The 10,590-nt window shown below is 36.5% G+C and overlaps 1 pseudogene; it reads left to right on the plus strand.

Annotated features, from left to right (window-relative positions):
- The first annotated feature begins 9,677 nt into the window (after window positions 1–9,677).
- LOC129658205 (uncharacterized) lies at window positions 9,678–9,777 on the plus strand (annotated as a pseudogene).
- The last annotated feature ends 813 nt before the right edge of the window (window positions 9,778–10,590 follow it).

A 10,590-nucleotide genomic window follows, 5' to 3' on the forward strand; every position in this document is an offset into this window, starting at 1 on the left:
GTCAAAGGAATTGATTATAGCCATTGGCATTAAAATAGAAATGAAATCATTGTCTACAAATAGACATCACCTAGGTCTTTGAAAAAATTAGTTTAAAGTAAGTATATTAATATAATGAATGTTAAGTTGAATTTAATTCCTTGTATAGTTGCATGTGAATTGAGATTTAAAATATATATATATATATATATATATGTAATATTCAGTCTAGGAATGGAAAAACCTATTTCAGACACCCCAAAAATTAAACAAAAGGCAATTGAGAATGCATGATTTAGCAAGGATGAAATATTAATCAGTGATTTCATTTGACAAGAAACTCCTGGTCTTTTGAAACTGTAACATAAAATGCAGACATTTGTGACATAACTAGGCATTTTTAATGATTGACTCCACCAATAGCAAATAATAATTTTGTTTTTAAGTAAACTATCACTCATTTTCTTTTTTCTTTAAAGTAAAAGTTGATGACTATCTAATGGAGAAAGATTAGATTGCAGTACATTCTTTCCCTGTGAATTAGTGATTTTGTGTAAGTCACAGAGCCTGACACAGGGATACACTCTTGATGTACTGAATTACTGTGATGTGGGTTAGAGAAGACTCTTCAGAGTGATCCAACCAGTCCATCCTAAGGGAGATCAGTCCTGAGTGTTCATTGGAAGGACTGGTGTTGAAACTGAAATTCCAATATTTTGGCCACCAGATGCAAAGAGTTGACTCATTGGAAAAGACCCTGATGCTGGGAAAGATTGAAGTCAGGAGGAGAAGGGGATGACAGAGGATGAGATGGTTGGATGGCATCATCGACTCATTGGACGTGAGTTTGGGTAAACTCTGGGATTTGGTGACGGACAGGGAGGCCTGGCGTTCTGCGGTCCATGGGTAAAAGAGTTGGACACGACTGAGTGACTGAACTGAACTGAACTGATCTACACATCTGTATGAATCATACATTTTGATAGTTATGCTGGCAAAGGTTTATAAATTTTCCCATTATTGTCTTTCTCAGTCATCCCACCATTACTCTTATCACCGATGGATATGGACAAAACCATTTTAAAGGGATTATCTGGCGTGCAAGTGTGCTAAGTTGCTTCAGTTGTGTCAGACTCTTTGCAACCCCATGGACTGTAGCCTGTTAGACTCCTCTGTCCATGGAATTCTCCAGGCAAGAATACTGGAACAGTTGCCATGCCTTCCTCCAGGGGATCAAACTTGAGTATCTTATGTCTCCTGCATTGCCAGGTGGGTTCTTTACCACTAGGGCCACGTGAGAAGCTCACAAAGTGATGATAAAGTGAAAGTTTTAGTCACTTAGTTGTGTCCGGCTCTTTGCGACCTCATGGACTGTAGTCCGCCAGGCTCCTCTGTCCATGGAATTCTCCAGGCAGAAATACTGGAATGGGTTGCTATTCCATTCTCCAGGGGATAATATTCCCAAGCCAGAGACTGAACCCAGGTCTTCTGTATCGCAGGCAGAATCTTTACCATTTGAGTCACCAGGGAAGCCCAGTTTGATGTAAATAAACCTGAAGAATTTTTTTTTTTTCCACCACAACATTGTTTCCGGTAGCAGGAATCTAGATGTGGATTCTGAGTTAATCATTCAGGTAATGAATAAATATAATCAAGTGGAGGGTTTCTCTGGTAGCTCAGATGGTAAAGAATCTTCCTGCAATGCAAAAGACCCAGGTTTGATCCCTGGGTCGGGACGAGCCCCTGGAGAAGGAAATGGCAACCCACTCCAGTATTCTTGCCTGACAAATCCCATGGACAGAGGAGCCTGGCAAACTACAGTCCATGGGCTCGCAAAGAGTCAGACACGACTGAGGGACTAACACACAGTAAAAAACTAGATAAATACACAGGAAGAGAAATAGATATTTTAGAAGCAGATTGAGTAAAAACAGAAAAAGATTACTAGAAGTATGTGTGCTCAGTCACTTCAATCAATGCATTCTCAGTCGCTTCAGTAGTGTCTGACTCTTTGCAACCCCCATGGACTGTAGCCCACCAGGCTCCTCTGTCCATGGGGTTCTCCAGGCAAGAATACTGGAGTGGGATGCCACGCCCTCCTCCAGGGTGCTGCAAGTACCCATGCAACTTATACTTAGTATGACATACACTCTTGTTTGACCCAAAATAACACTACATATTATTTGCCAAGGATGAATATCTACTTGAAGAAATTTATTAAACTTGTTACAGTAGATGTGTATGTAGTAAAATAAATGGTTGGTTTTTAAAAAATTTTTATGTATGCATGTCTGTATGTATTTGCCAAAGTTTAGTTGTAGAAAGGGTGAGAGATGCGCTCTGAAGAGCATGCCTTAATGAAACCAGTGCCTCTTCTATATGCTTAGTTTTGCCTTATGATCCAGCAATCCCACTGCTGGGCATACACACTGAGGAAACCAGAAGGGAAAGAGACACGTGTACCCCAATGTTCATTGCAGCACTGTTTATAATAGCCAGGACATGGAAGCAACCTAGATGTCCATCAGCAGATGAATGGATAAGAAAGCTGTGGTACATATACACAATGGAGTATTACTCAGCCATTAAAAAGAATACATTTGAATCAGTTCTAATGAGGTGAATGAAACTGGAGCCTATTATACAGAGTGAAGTAAGCCAGAAAGAAAAACACCAATACAGTATACTAACGCATATATATGGAATTTAGAAAGATGGTAACAATAACCCTGTGTACGAGACAGCAAAAGAGACACTGATGTATAGATCAGTCTTATGGACTCTGTGAGAGAGGGAGAGGGTGGGGAGATTTGGGAGAATGGCATTGAAACATGTATAATATCATGTATGAAACGAGTCACCAGTCCAGGTCCGATGCACGATACTGGATGCTTGGGGCTGGTGCACTGGGACGGCCCAGAGGGAGGGTATGGGGAGGGAGGAGGGAGGAGGGTTCAGGATGGGGAACACAGGTATACCTGTGGTGGATTCATTTCTATATTTGGCAAAACTAATACAATATTGTAATTTTTAAAAATAAAATAAAATAAAAAAATTGAGTTATGTTATACTTGAGTTATGCTAATGAGTTTTTATTTTTAGAAGCACTAATTGATTCTTTTTAAAATCTCCTTGACACTTTCTGTAATTTTGCCTTTCTTTCCGAAGTTTTCCAAAAATTTCTTCTATTTTTATATGTAGTTATTATGGTTTTATATTTTCAACAACCTATGTCCATTTGGTCCAGTACTTGATGTTTTCACCTCCCTGTTTCTTCTGGCTGTCATTTCTGTTTATTCTCAAACGTTCTCCTTTTCCTCTATACAGAGTATCTTTGACCTGGTGTTGACCATTTCAAAATCTATTTGTTTAGGTCTTGCCTAACCATGTCCACTGTGCTTCTAAAGGCCTTGGTAGTCCAAGGTCTTTAAAACAATCTGATGTCTTGTGCCTCTTTGACCTTCCAGAACATGTGGACACCAGCTGTAAAGTTGCATGATGGCTGGTGTAATTTCAGCTCTTGCTTGTGGTGAGGGTTTATTACTTTGGATCACTACTTCATTTTGTGGTGAGTTGAATCCTCAGCATGAGCTCTGGGTTTTGATTTATATGCCTTTTAATTTTGGGAGGTAATCAGAACCAGAAGTGCAATTTACAGAGACTTGATAAGAAAAACAGTTGTGTTCCATTTCCTCTTGAGTTTTGACCTTAGTGTATTTTGACCTCAGTGTGTATTTCAGACATTTTGTGCTTAGATTAAAAAAAAAATTATTCATCATTTTCATTTTCAGCACGAAGATGGATCTTAGCAGAAGAAAATCATTAGCAAAAATTAGGAGCCTCTAATTTTAAGCTTTAGCTTTTCTGGGACTTACTTCTATTGGTATTATTAAATATGTTTGCAATATTTTCCTAAAATGAATATCAATTATCTCAGTATTATCTTATGTTGAGACAATGATTGTTCATTTTTTATTATGTGACATGTACTATTTATTACATCAAATATGTCTATATAGGAAAAGATCTTTTCTTGAAATTTCTATTCTTTTAAATAGCTTTATTTTAAAATTTCTGTTTCAGAGCTGTTCTCTTTAAATTACTATAACTTTATAGTAGTTTAATATATATTTAGTCAAGATCTTCTTGTAGTCTTCTGTCAAAATTTGTTTCTGTACTTCTGCACTAATTTTTCCCTATAAAATTTAAAATTAGCTTTCAGAATTTCATAAAAATATAACTGAAGTTAAATTAAGATTTTTAAATTAATTTCTAGAGAAATATTACTTTTGTAATATTGATTAGTTGATTTTTGTATGATTGTTGTCCCACATTTAACATTTTAGAATATCTTAGTTTAGCATTATTAAGAATAATGCTTGCTATGGGCAATTTTGTTCATTTTTGGGGGAAATATATCTATGAATTTTCTTATGTATAAATAGATATAGGCTTGCTGAATCATTTGGTATATGTAAAACTTTAGTAGATACTACCAAATTGTTTTCCAAAGTGGCCAAAGACATATATTCCTCATCAGCATTTTATGAGTTTCAGTTGTTTTAGATTTCACTAATACTTGGTATTGTCTATTTTTTCACAGTAGTTATCCTGGTGAATATGTAATGGTTTGTGTTTTGTAGTTCTATGATGAAAAGGAAAATTGTGCACCTTCTTTTATGCTTGTCATTTGAATATCATTTTGTGTGAAGAGACTGGTGAATAATCTTATCAATGGGGTGAGACTTACATCTCCACGTGACGAACTTTTCATACATTCTGATAAAATTGTTTTGTCATATATATATATATATATATATATATATGTGTGTGTGTATATATATATCTCCCCACTATTTGGGATTTTTTTTACCATATTAATAGCATCTTTTTTATTCTCAGAAGTTATTAACATTAATCACAACCAACAGTGGAAAATTCTTAAAGAGATGGAAATACCAGACAAGCTTACCTGTCTCATGAAAAACCTGTATGTGGGTCAAGGAGCAATAGTTAGAACCAGAAATGTAACAACTGACTGCTTCAAAATTGGGAAAAGAGTACGATAAGACTGTATATTGATTGTTACTTGCTTATTTAACTTCTGTGCAAAGTTATTGTTGTTTAGTTGCTAAGTTGTGTCTGACTCTTCATGATCCCATGGACTATAGCCCACCATACTTCTCTTTCCATGGGACTTCCCAGGCAAAAATACTGGAGTGGGTTGAAATTTTCTTCTTTGAATGATCTTCCTGATCCAGGGATGGGAACCCATGTCTCCTGTGTCTCCTGCACTGGCAGTTGGAGTCTTTACCACTGAACCATCAGGGAAGCCCTGTATGCAGAGTACATCATGCGAAATGCTGGGGTGGATGAATCAGAAGCTGGAATCAAGATTGCTGGGAGAAATATCAACAACCTCAGATATGCAGATAATGCCACTCTAATGGCAGATAGTGAAGAGGAGCTCAAGAGCTTCTTAATGAGGGTGAAAGAGGAGAGTGAAAACACTAGCTTGAAACTAAACATTCAAAAAAGACCTAAGATCATGGCATCTAGTCCCATTATTTCATGGCAAATAGAAGGGGAAAAAGTAGAAACAGTGACAGATTTTTATTTTCTCCAAAATCACTGCAGACAGTGACTACAGCCATGAAATTCAAAGACACTTGCTCCTTGGAAGGAAAGCTATGACAAACCTAGACACTGTATTAAAAAGCAGAGACATCACTTTGCTGACAAAGGTCTGTATAGTCAAAGCTATGGTTTTTCCAGTAGTCATGTAAGGATGCGAAAGATGGACCATAAAGAAGGCCAAACACTGAAGAATTGATGCTTTAACTGCAAGGAGATCAAACCGGTCAATCATAAAGGAAATCAATCCTGAATATTCACTGGAAGGACTGATGCTGAAGCTGAAACTCCAATACTTTGACTACCTGATGTGAAGAGTGGACTCACTGGAAAAGACCCTGATTCTGGGAAAGATTGAAGGCAAAAGAAGGGGCGGCAGAGGATGAGATGGTTAGAAAGCATCACCAACTCAATAGAGATGAATTTGAGAAAATTTGGGGAGATAGTGGAGTACAGAGGAGCCTGGTGTGCTGCAGGCCATGGGATCACAAAGAGTTGGAAATGAGTTAGCAACTGAACAAGAACAAAAAAACTGAATGTGAGTTTTTATCATGAATGTGAGTTGAATATTAGCAAATACTTCCTTATCTCTCAAGATGAGAATGATTTTCTTTTCCCTCTTGTTGGTGATGGGTTTAGTCACCAAGTTGTGTCTGACTCTTGTGACCCCATGGACTGTAGCTGCCTGGCTCCTCTGTCTGTGGGGTTCTCCAGGCAAGAATACTGGAGTGGGTTGCCATTTCCTTCTCCAGGGGATCTTCCTGACTTGGGTACTGAACCCAAGTCTCCTGCATTGCAGGCAGATTCTTTACCTACTGAGCTACGAAGGAAGCCCTTTCCCCTGTGTATCTGATAACCATTCGACTTTTCCAATTTAAACATCAACTTACATCCCCATAATAAAAATAATTTATGCATGATGTATTACATAAGTTTTTTCCAATTGTAGTAAACAAATACATAAATTGCACAAATTTATATTTTGGCAGAACTATCTTCCTGTGAAAACATGAATGCAGACTAACGACCATAGTCATTAGTCCCCCAAATTCCTCATGCCTGTGTATGAGCTGTTGCTTCAGTTGGGTCCGACTCTGCGACCCTATGGACCGTAGCCCCCCCAGTCTCCTCTGTACATGGGATTCTCCAGGCAAGAATAGTGGAGTGGGTTGCCATGCCCTCTTCCAGGGGATATTTCTGGCCCAGGGATCAAACCTGTGTCACTCAAGTCTCCTGCATTGGCAGGCAGGTTCTTTACCACTTAGTGCCACCTGGGAAGCCCGAATTCCTCGTCCCCTTTAGTAATTATTTTTCCCATGTTTCCCAGTCACATCCTATCTTCAGACAACCATTAACATATTTTTGTCACTATATAGTCTCTAAAATTTCATTTAAGTGATATCATACACTGTGCATTTTTTGGTCTAGTTTTCTGTTTCCCTAGGATATTTACTTTGAGATTCATCTATGCTGTTATAGTTACTGATAGTTCATTTTTCTATATTACTAAGTCCTATGAATGTGCCATAACATGTTTATTGTTTAATCAGTTGAAAGACCTGAGTTATTTTCAAATTTAGGGTATTAAAAACAGTCTACCTTAAAGTGTCATATATTATATCATATTATAGATATCATAAGAACCTTGAAATGTTTTACTTCTGTTTCTTTTCTCTCTCAGCCTTTCTGTAATTGTTTTCATATATAATCTACATTGACTTCATTGTTTTTATTTCTGCTTAAAGGTCAACATTGGAAAAAGAGACTTGAAAATTCATATTTCCATCTAGAGTAATTTTTTTTCTTCCTAAAGAATTCCTTTGCTATTGCTGGTAGAAAATGAATCTTTATTTCTCCTTTGTTTTAAAAAAGTTTTTCACTGGTATTGAATTGTAGTTTTCATCGTTTGTCCTTTAATACTTTCTTTAAAGATAACTGGTCACTGTCTTCTTGCTTGGATAGTTTCCGACAAGAAATCTTTTTTATTATGTAGTGTACCTTAATGTATCTTTTTTCTCTTGCTGGTTTTAAAATATTTCTTGTTTACTGCTTTTGAGAAGTCTGCTTATCATGTACTTTGATGAAATCTTATTCCTGTTTCTTGTTCTTAGGGTTATTAATTCATGTAAAGAAATATCTTAAGTGAATTTAGTGAATTCATTGTTGCTTATAAATAACTGAGAAATTAATCTAATAATATTTTGCAAAAAATTCTTCCTTAGAAGTTATAGCTAATATCCTAGAATTGACAATGTAAGCTAATAGGAGGAAATAATTTCAAATATAAGCTTTTCACTGTACGTTTAGTTTCAAATATAAGCTTTACACTGTCCATTAATGAGACTGCACTGTGCCTCAAAATAGTCTACATAAAAAGGGAGAATTTGTTACATATGTGTTATTAAAAGGGGAAGGAAATAGTCTGAAACATTCTGAAAGCTGCTGCTATTTAAAAGCAGAGTTGTTCTATTCATGTATGTATGAGAATGTGTGTGTTAGAAATAATCCACGGTAGTATTTTCCAAAACAAAAAAGGCTGATTTATGAACAAATAAAGATTATAGAAAACATAATTCCTCAAGTCCCTGTAACTTTCTTCTAAGGTCTTGTGAATGTCAATCCATTGAATTGTGTTGTGGCTGTGTTTCCATTAATTATCACCTTCATTAGTCATTCAGCACACAATGATTGCAGCCACTCTGAACAATATGAACAATAGTAAGTGTTGTAAGGCAAATGCCATTAAGCATCATTTTTTTCAAGTCTAAAAATAAACTCAAAAACAGCCAGTTATGAATCTGTGATTTTCCTAAATTCTTGATTCCTTAGAAATCATTCTAATGTCCTAAGAATAATCCTAATGTCCTAAGGATAATTGCTTTTTTTCAAGAGTAATGAATCAGAGCTGTAACATATTCTAGATTTGACTGGTTTCTGTTAAATAAATATTAAATTTTTAGGGCAAATCTCAGGTGGAAATAGTATATGATCCTTTTTTATATCATTAAGTTTGATTTCATAATATTTTGTTTAGAATATTTGTGTCTATGTTCATGAGAGATATTGATCTGCAGTTTAGTTTTCTCCTTCCAGTTTTATTGTGATATAGTCAACATACAGCACTGTATAAGTTTAAGATGTAAAGAATAAGGATTTGACTTGCATAAACCATGAAATGATTACCACAATAAGTTTAGTGAACATCCATCATCTTATATAGTGTGTGTGCTCAGTCGTGTCCAACTCTTTGAGACCCCATGGACTGTAGCCCACCACTCCTCTCTCCGTGGGATTCTCGAGGCAATAATACTGGAGTGGGTTGCCATTTCCTCCTCTAGGAGATCTTCCCGACTTAGGGATCTAAACCACATCTCTTATGTTTCCTGCATTGGAGGCAGGTTCTTTACTACTAGCACAACTGGGTTACAAATTGTCCAGGCAGTAATACTCAAGTGGATTGTCATTTCCTATGCCAGGGGATCTTCCAGACTCAGGGATTGAACCTGTGTTTCTTGCATTTCCCGCATTGGCAGATGGATTCTTTACCACTGCACCACCTGGAATCCTACACATCTTAAAATATAGGTGCTCAATTTTGAGTTTAAAAATTTTTAAACAGTTTGATTACTCTTTATAAGTGTGGAGTCACACTGTTTTCCTAAGCTCTTTGTAAACAGGCTTAAGCAGGAGGAAAAGGTGAAAGTAAAATGTTGAAAGAAAACTTTCAACATGTTTCTAAAGTTAATTCTAATTACTTCACTGCCCCCATTTTTATTTTTCACTTTCTTCTAAAAACCTGCCTTGTTTTGTCTGCACATGTTGAACTAGGGTGCCTTTGTGGTTCTGTCTGAAAGTACACATCCTTCCTACTCTTTTTTTTTTTCCCCTCTTCTGCATTTCTTGGTGTCTCTTGCTCCTTCTCAATTCACAAGTCTGATCTCATATATATTTTATATAAATTATAGACAAGACTCTGCAGTCAACGGCATACTCCAATTTATCTCATGGTTACATGTTTGTTTTAGCCATTACATCCTTCAACTTGGGAATCAAAAGAAAGGGCAATGCTCACCTTGGAAGCACATATGCCAAAATTAGAATCATACAGAGATTAGCATGTCCTCTGCAAAGATGATGTAAATTTGTGATACATTTCATATTTTCCCACCTGTATGAAAAGATGCATCATACATCATTAGGGAATTGGAAAATTTTTTTTAAAAAATGAGATTGTTTCCAAGACATATACTTTAGAATAACTAAAATCCAAAACACTGCAACATCAAATGCTGGCAAGAATGTGGAGCAACAGAGAAAATACAATCATGCTGGTGGGAATGCAAAATGGTACAACCGCCTTGAAAGACTGTTTGGCAGTTTTTTCTAAAAAATAAACATATTCCTACCATAAGATGCAGAAATCACATTCCTTGGTATTTACCCAAATGAATGGAAAGCTTATGCCAAGATAGAAACCTGCACGTGGATATTTAAAACAGTTTTAGTCATAGAACTTCAGTAGGTGAATGGATCAACGGGTCCATCCAGACAATGGAGTATCATTCAGTGAGCTACCAAGGCATGGCAAGACACAGAGGAACCTTAAATGCCTATTAGTAAGTGAAAAAGCCAATCTTAAAAGACAATTCATTATTCACGATATGAATCCAGCTGTAAGACATTCTAGAAAAGACAAAACTATAGAGATAGCTAAAAAAATATAAAATAAAAAGATCAATGGTTGGCAGGGGCTAGAGGGGAGGAAGGGATAAGTCAGTGGAACACAGGGGACTTTTAGAGCAGTGAAACTGTTCTGTAGAATACATGCCACTACATTCATAAAAATCCACACAACATATAACACCAAGAATGGTACAAATGAACTTACTTGGAAAACAGAAATAGACTCACAGCTGTAGAAAACAAATTATGGTTACCAGAAGGGAAAGGAGGCCAGGAGGGGTACAGGGAGATTGG

The sequence above is a fragment of the Bubalus kerabau genome, chromosome 7, assembly GCF_029407905.1.
Source record: "Bubalus kerabau isolate K-KA32 ecotype Philippines breed swamp buffalo chromosome 7, PCC_UOA_SB_1v2, whole genome shotgun sequence".
NCBI classification, from domain to species: Eukaryota; Metazoa; Chordata; class Mammalia; order Artiodactyla; family Bovidae; genus Bubalus; species Bubalus kerabau.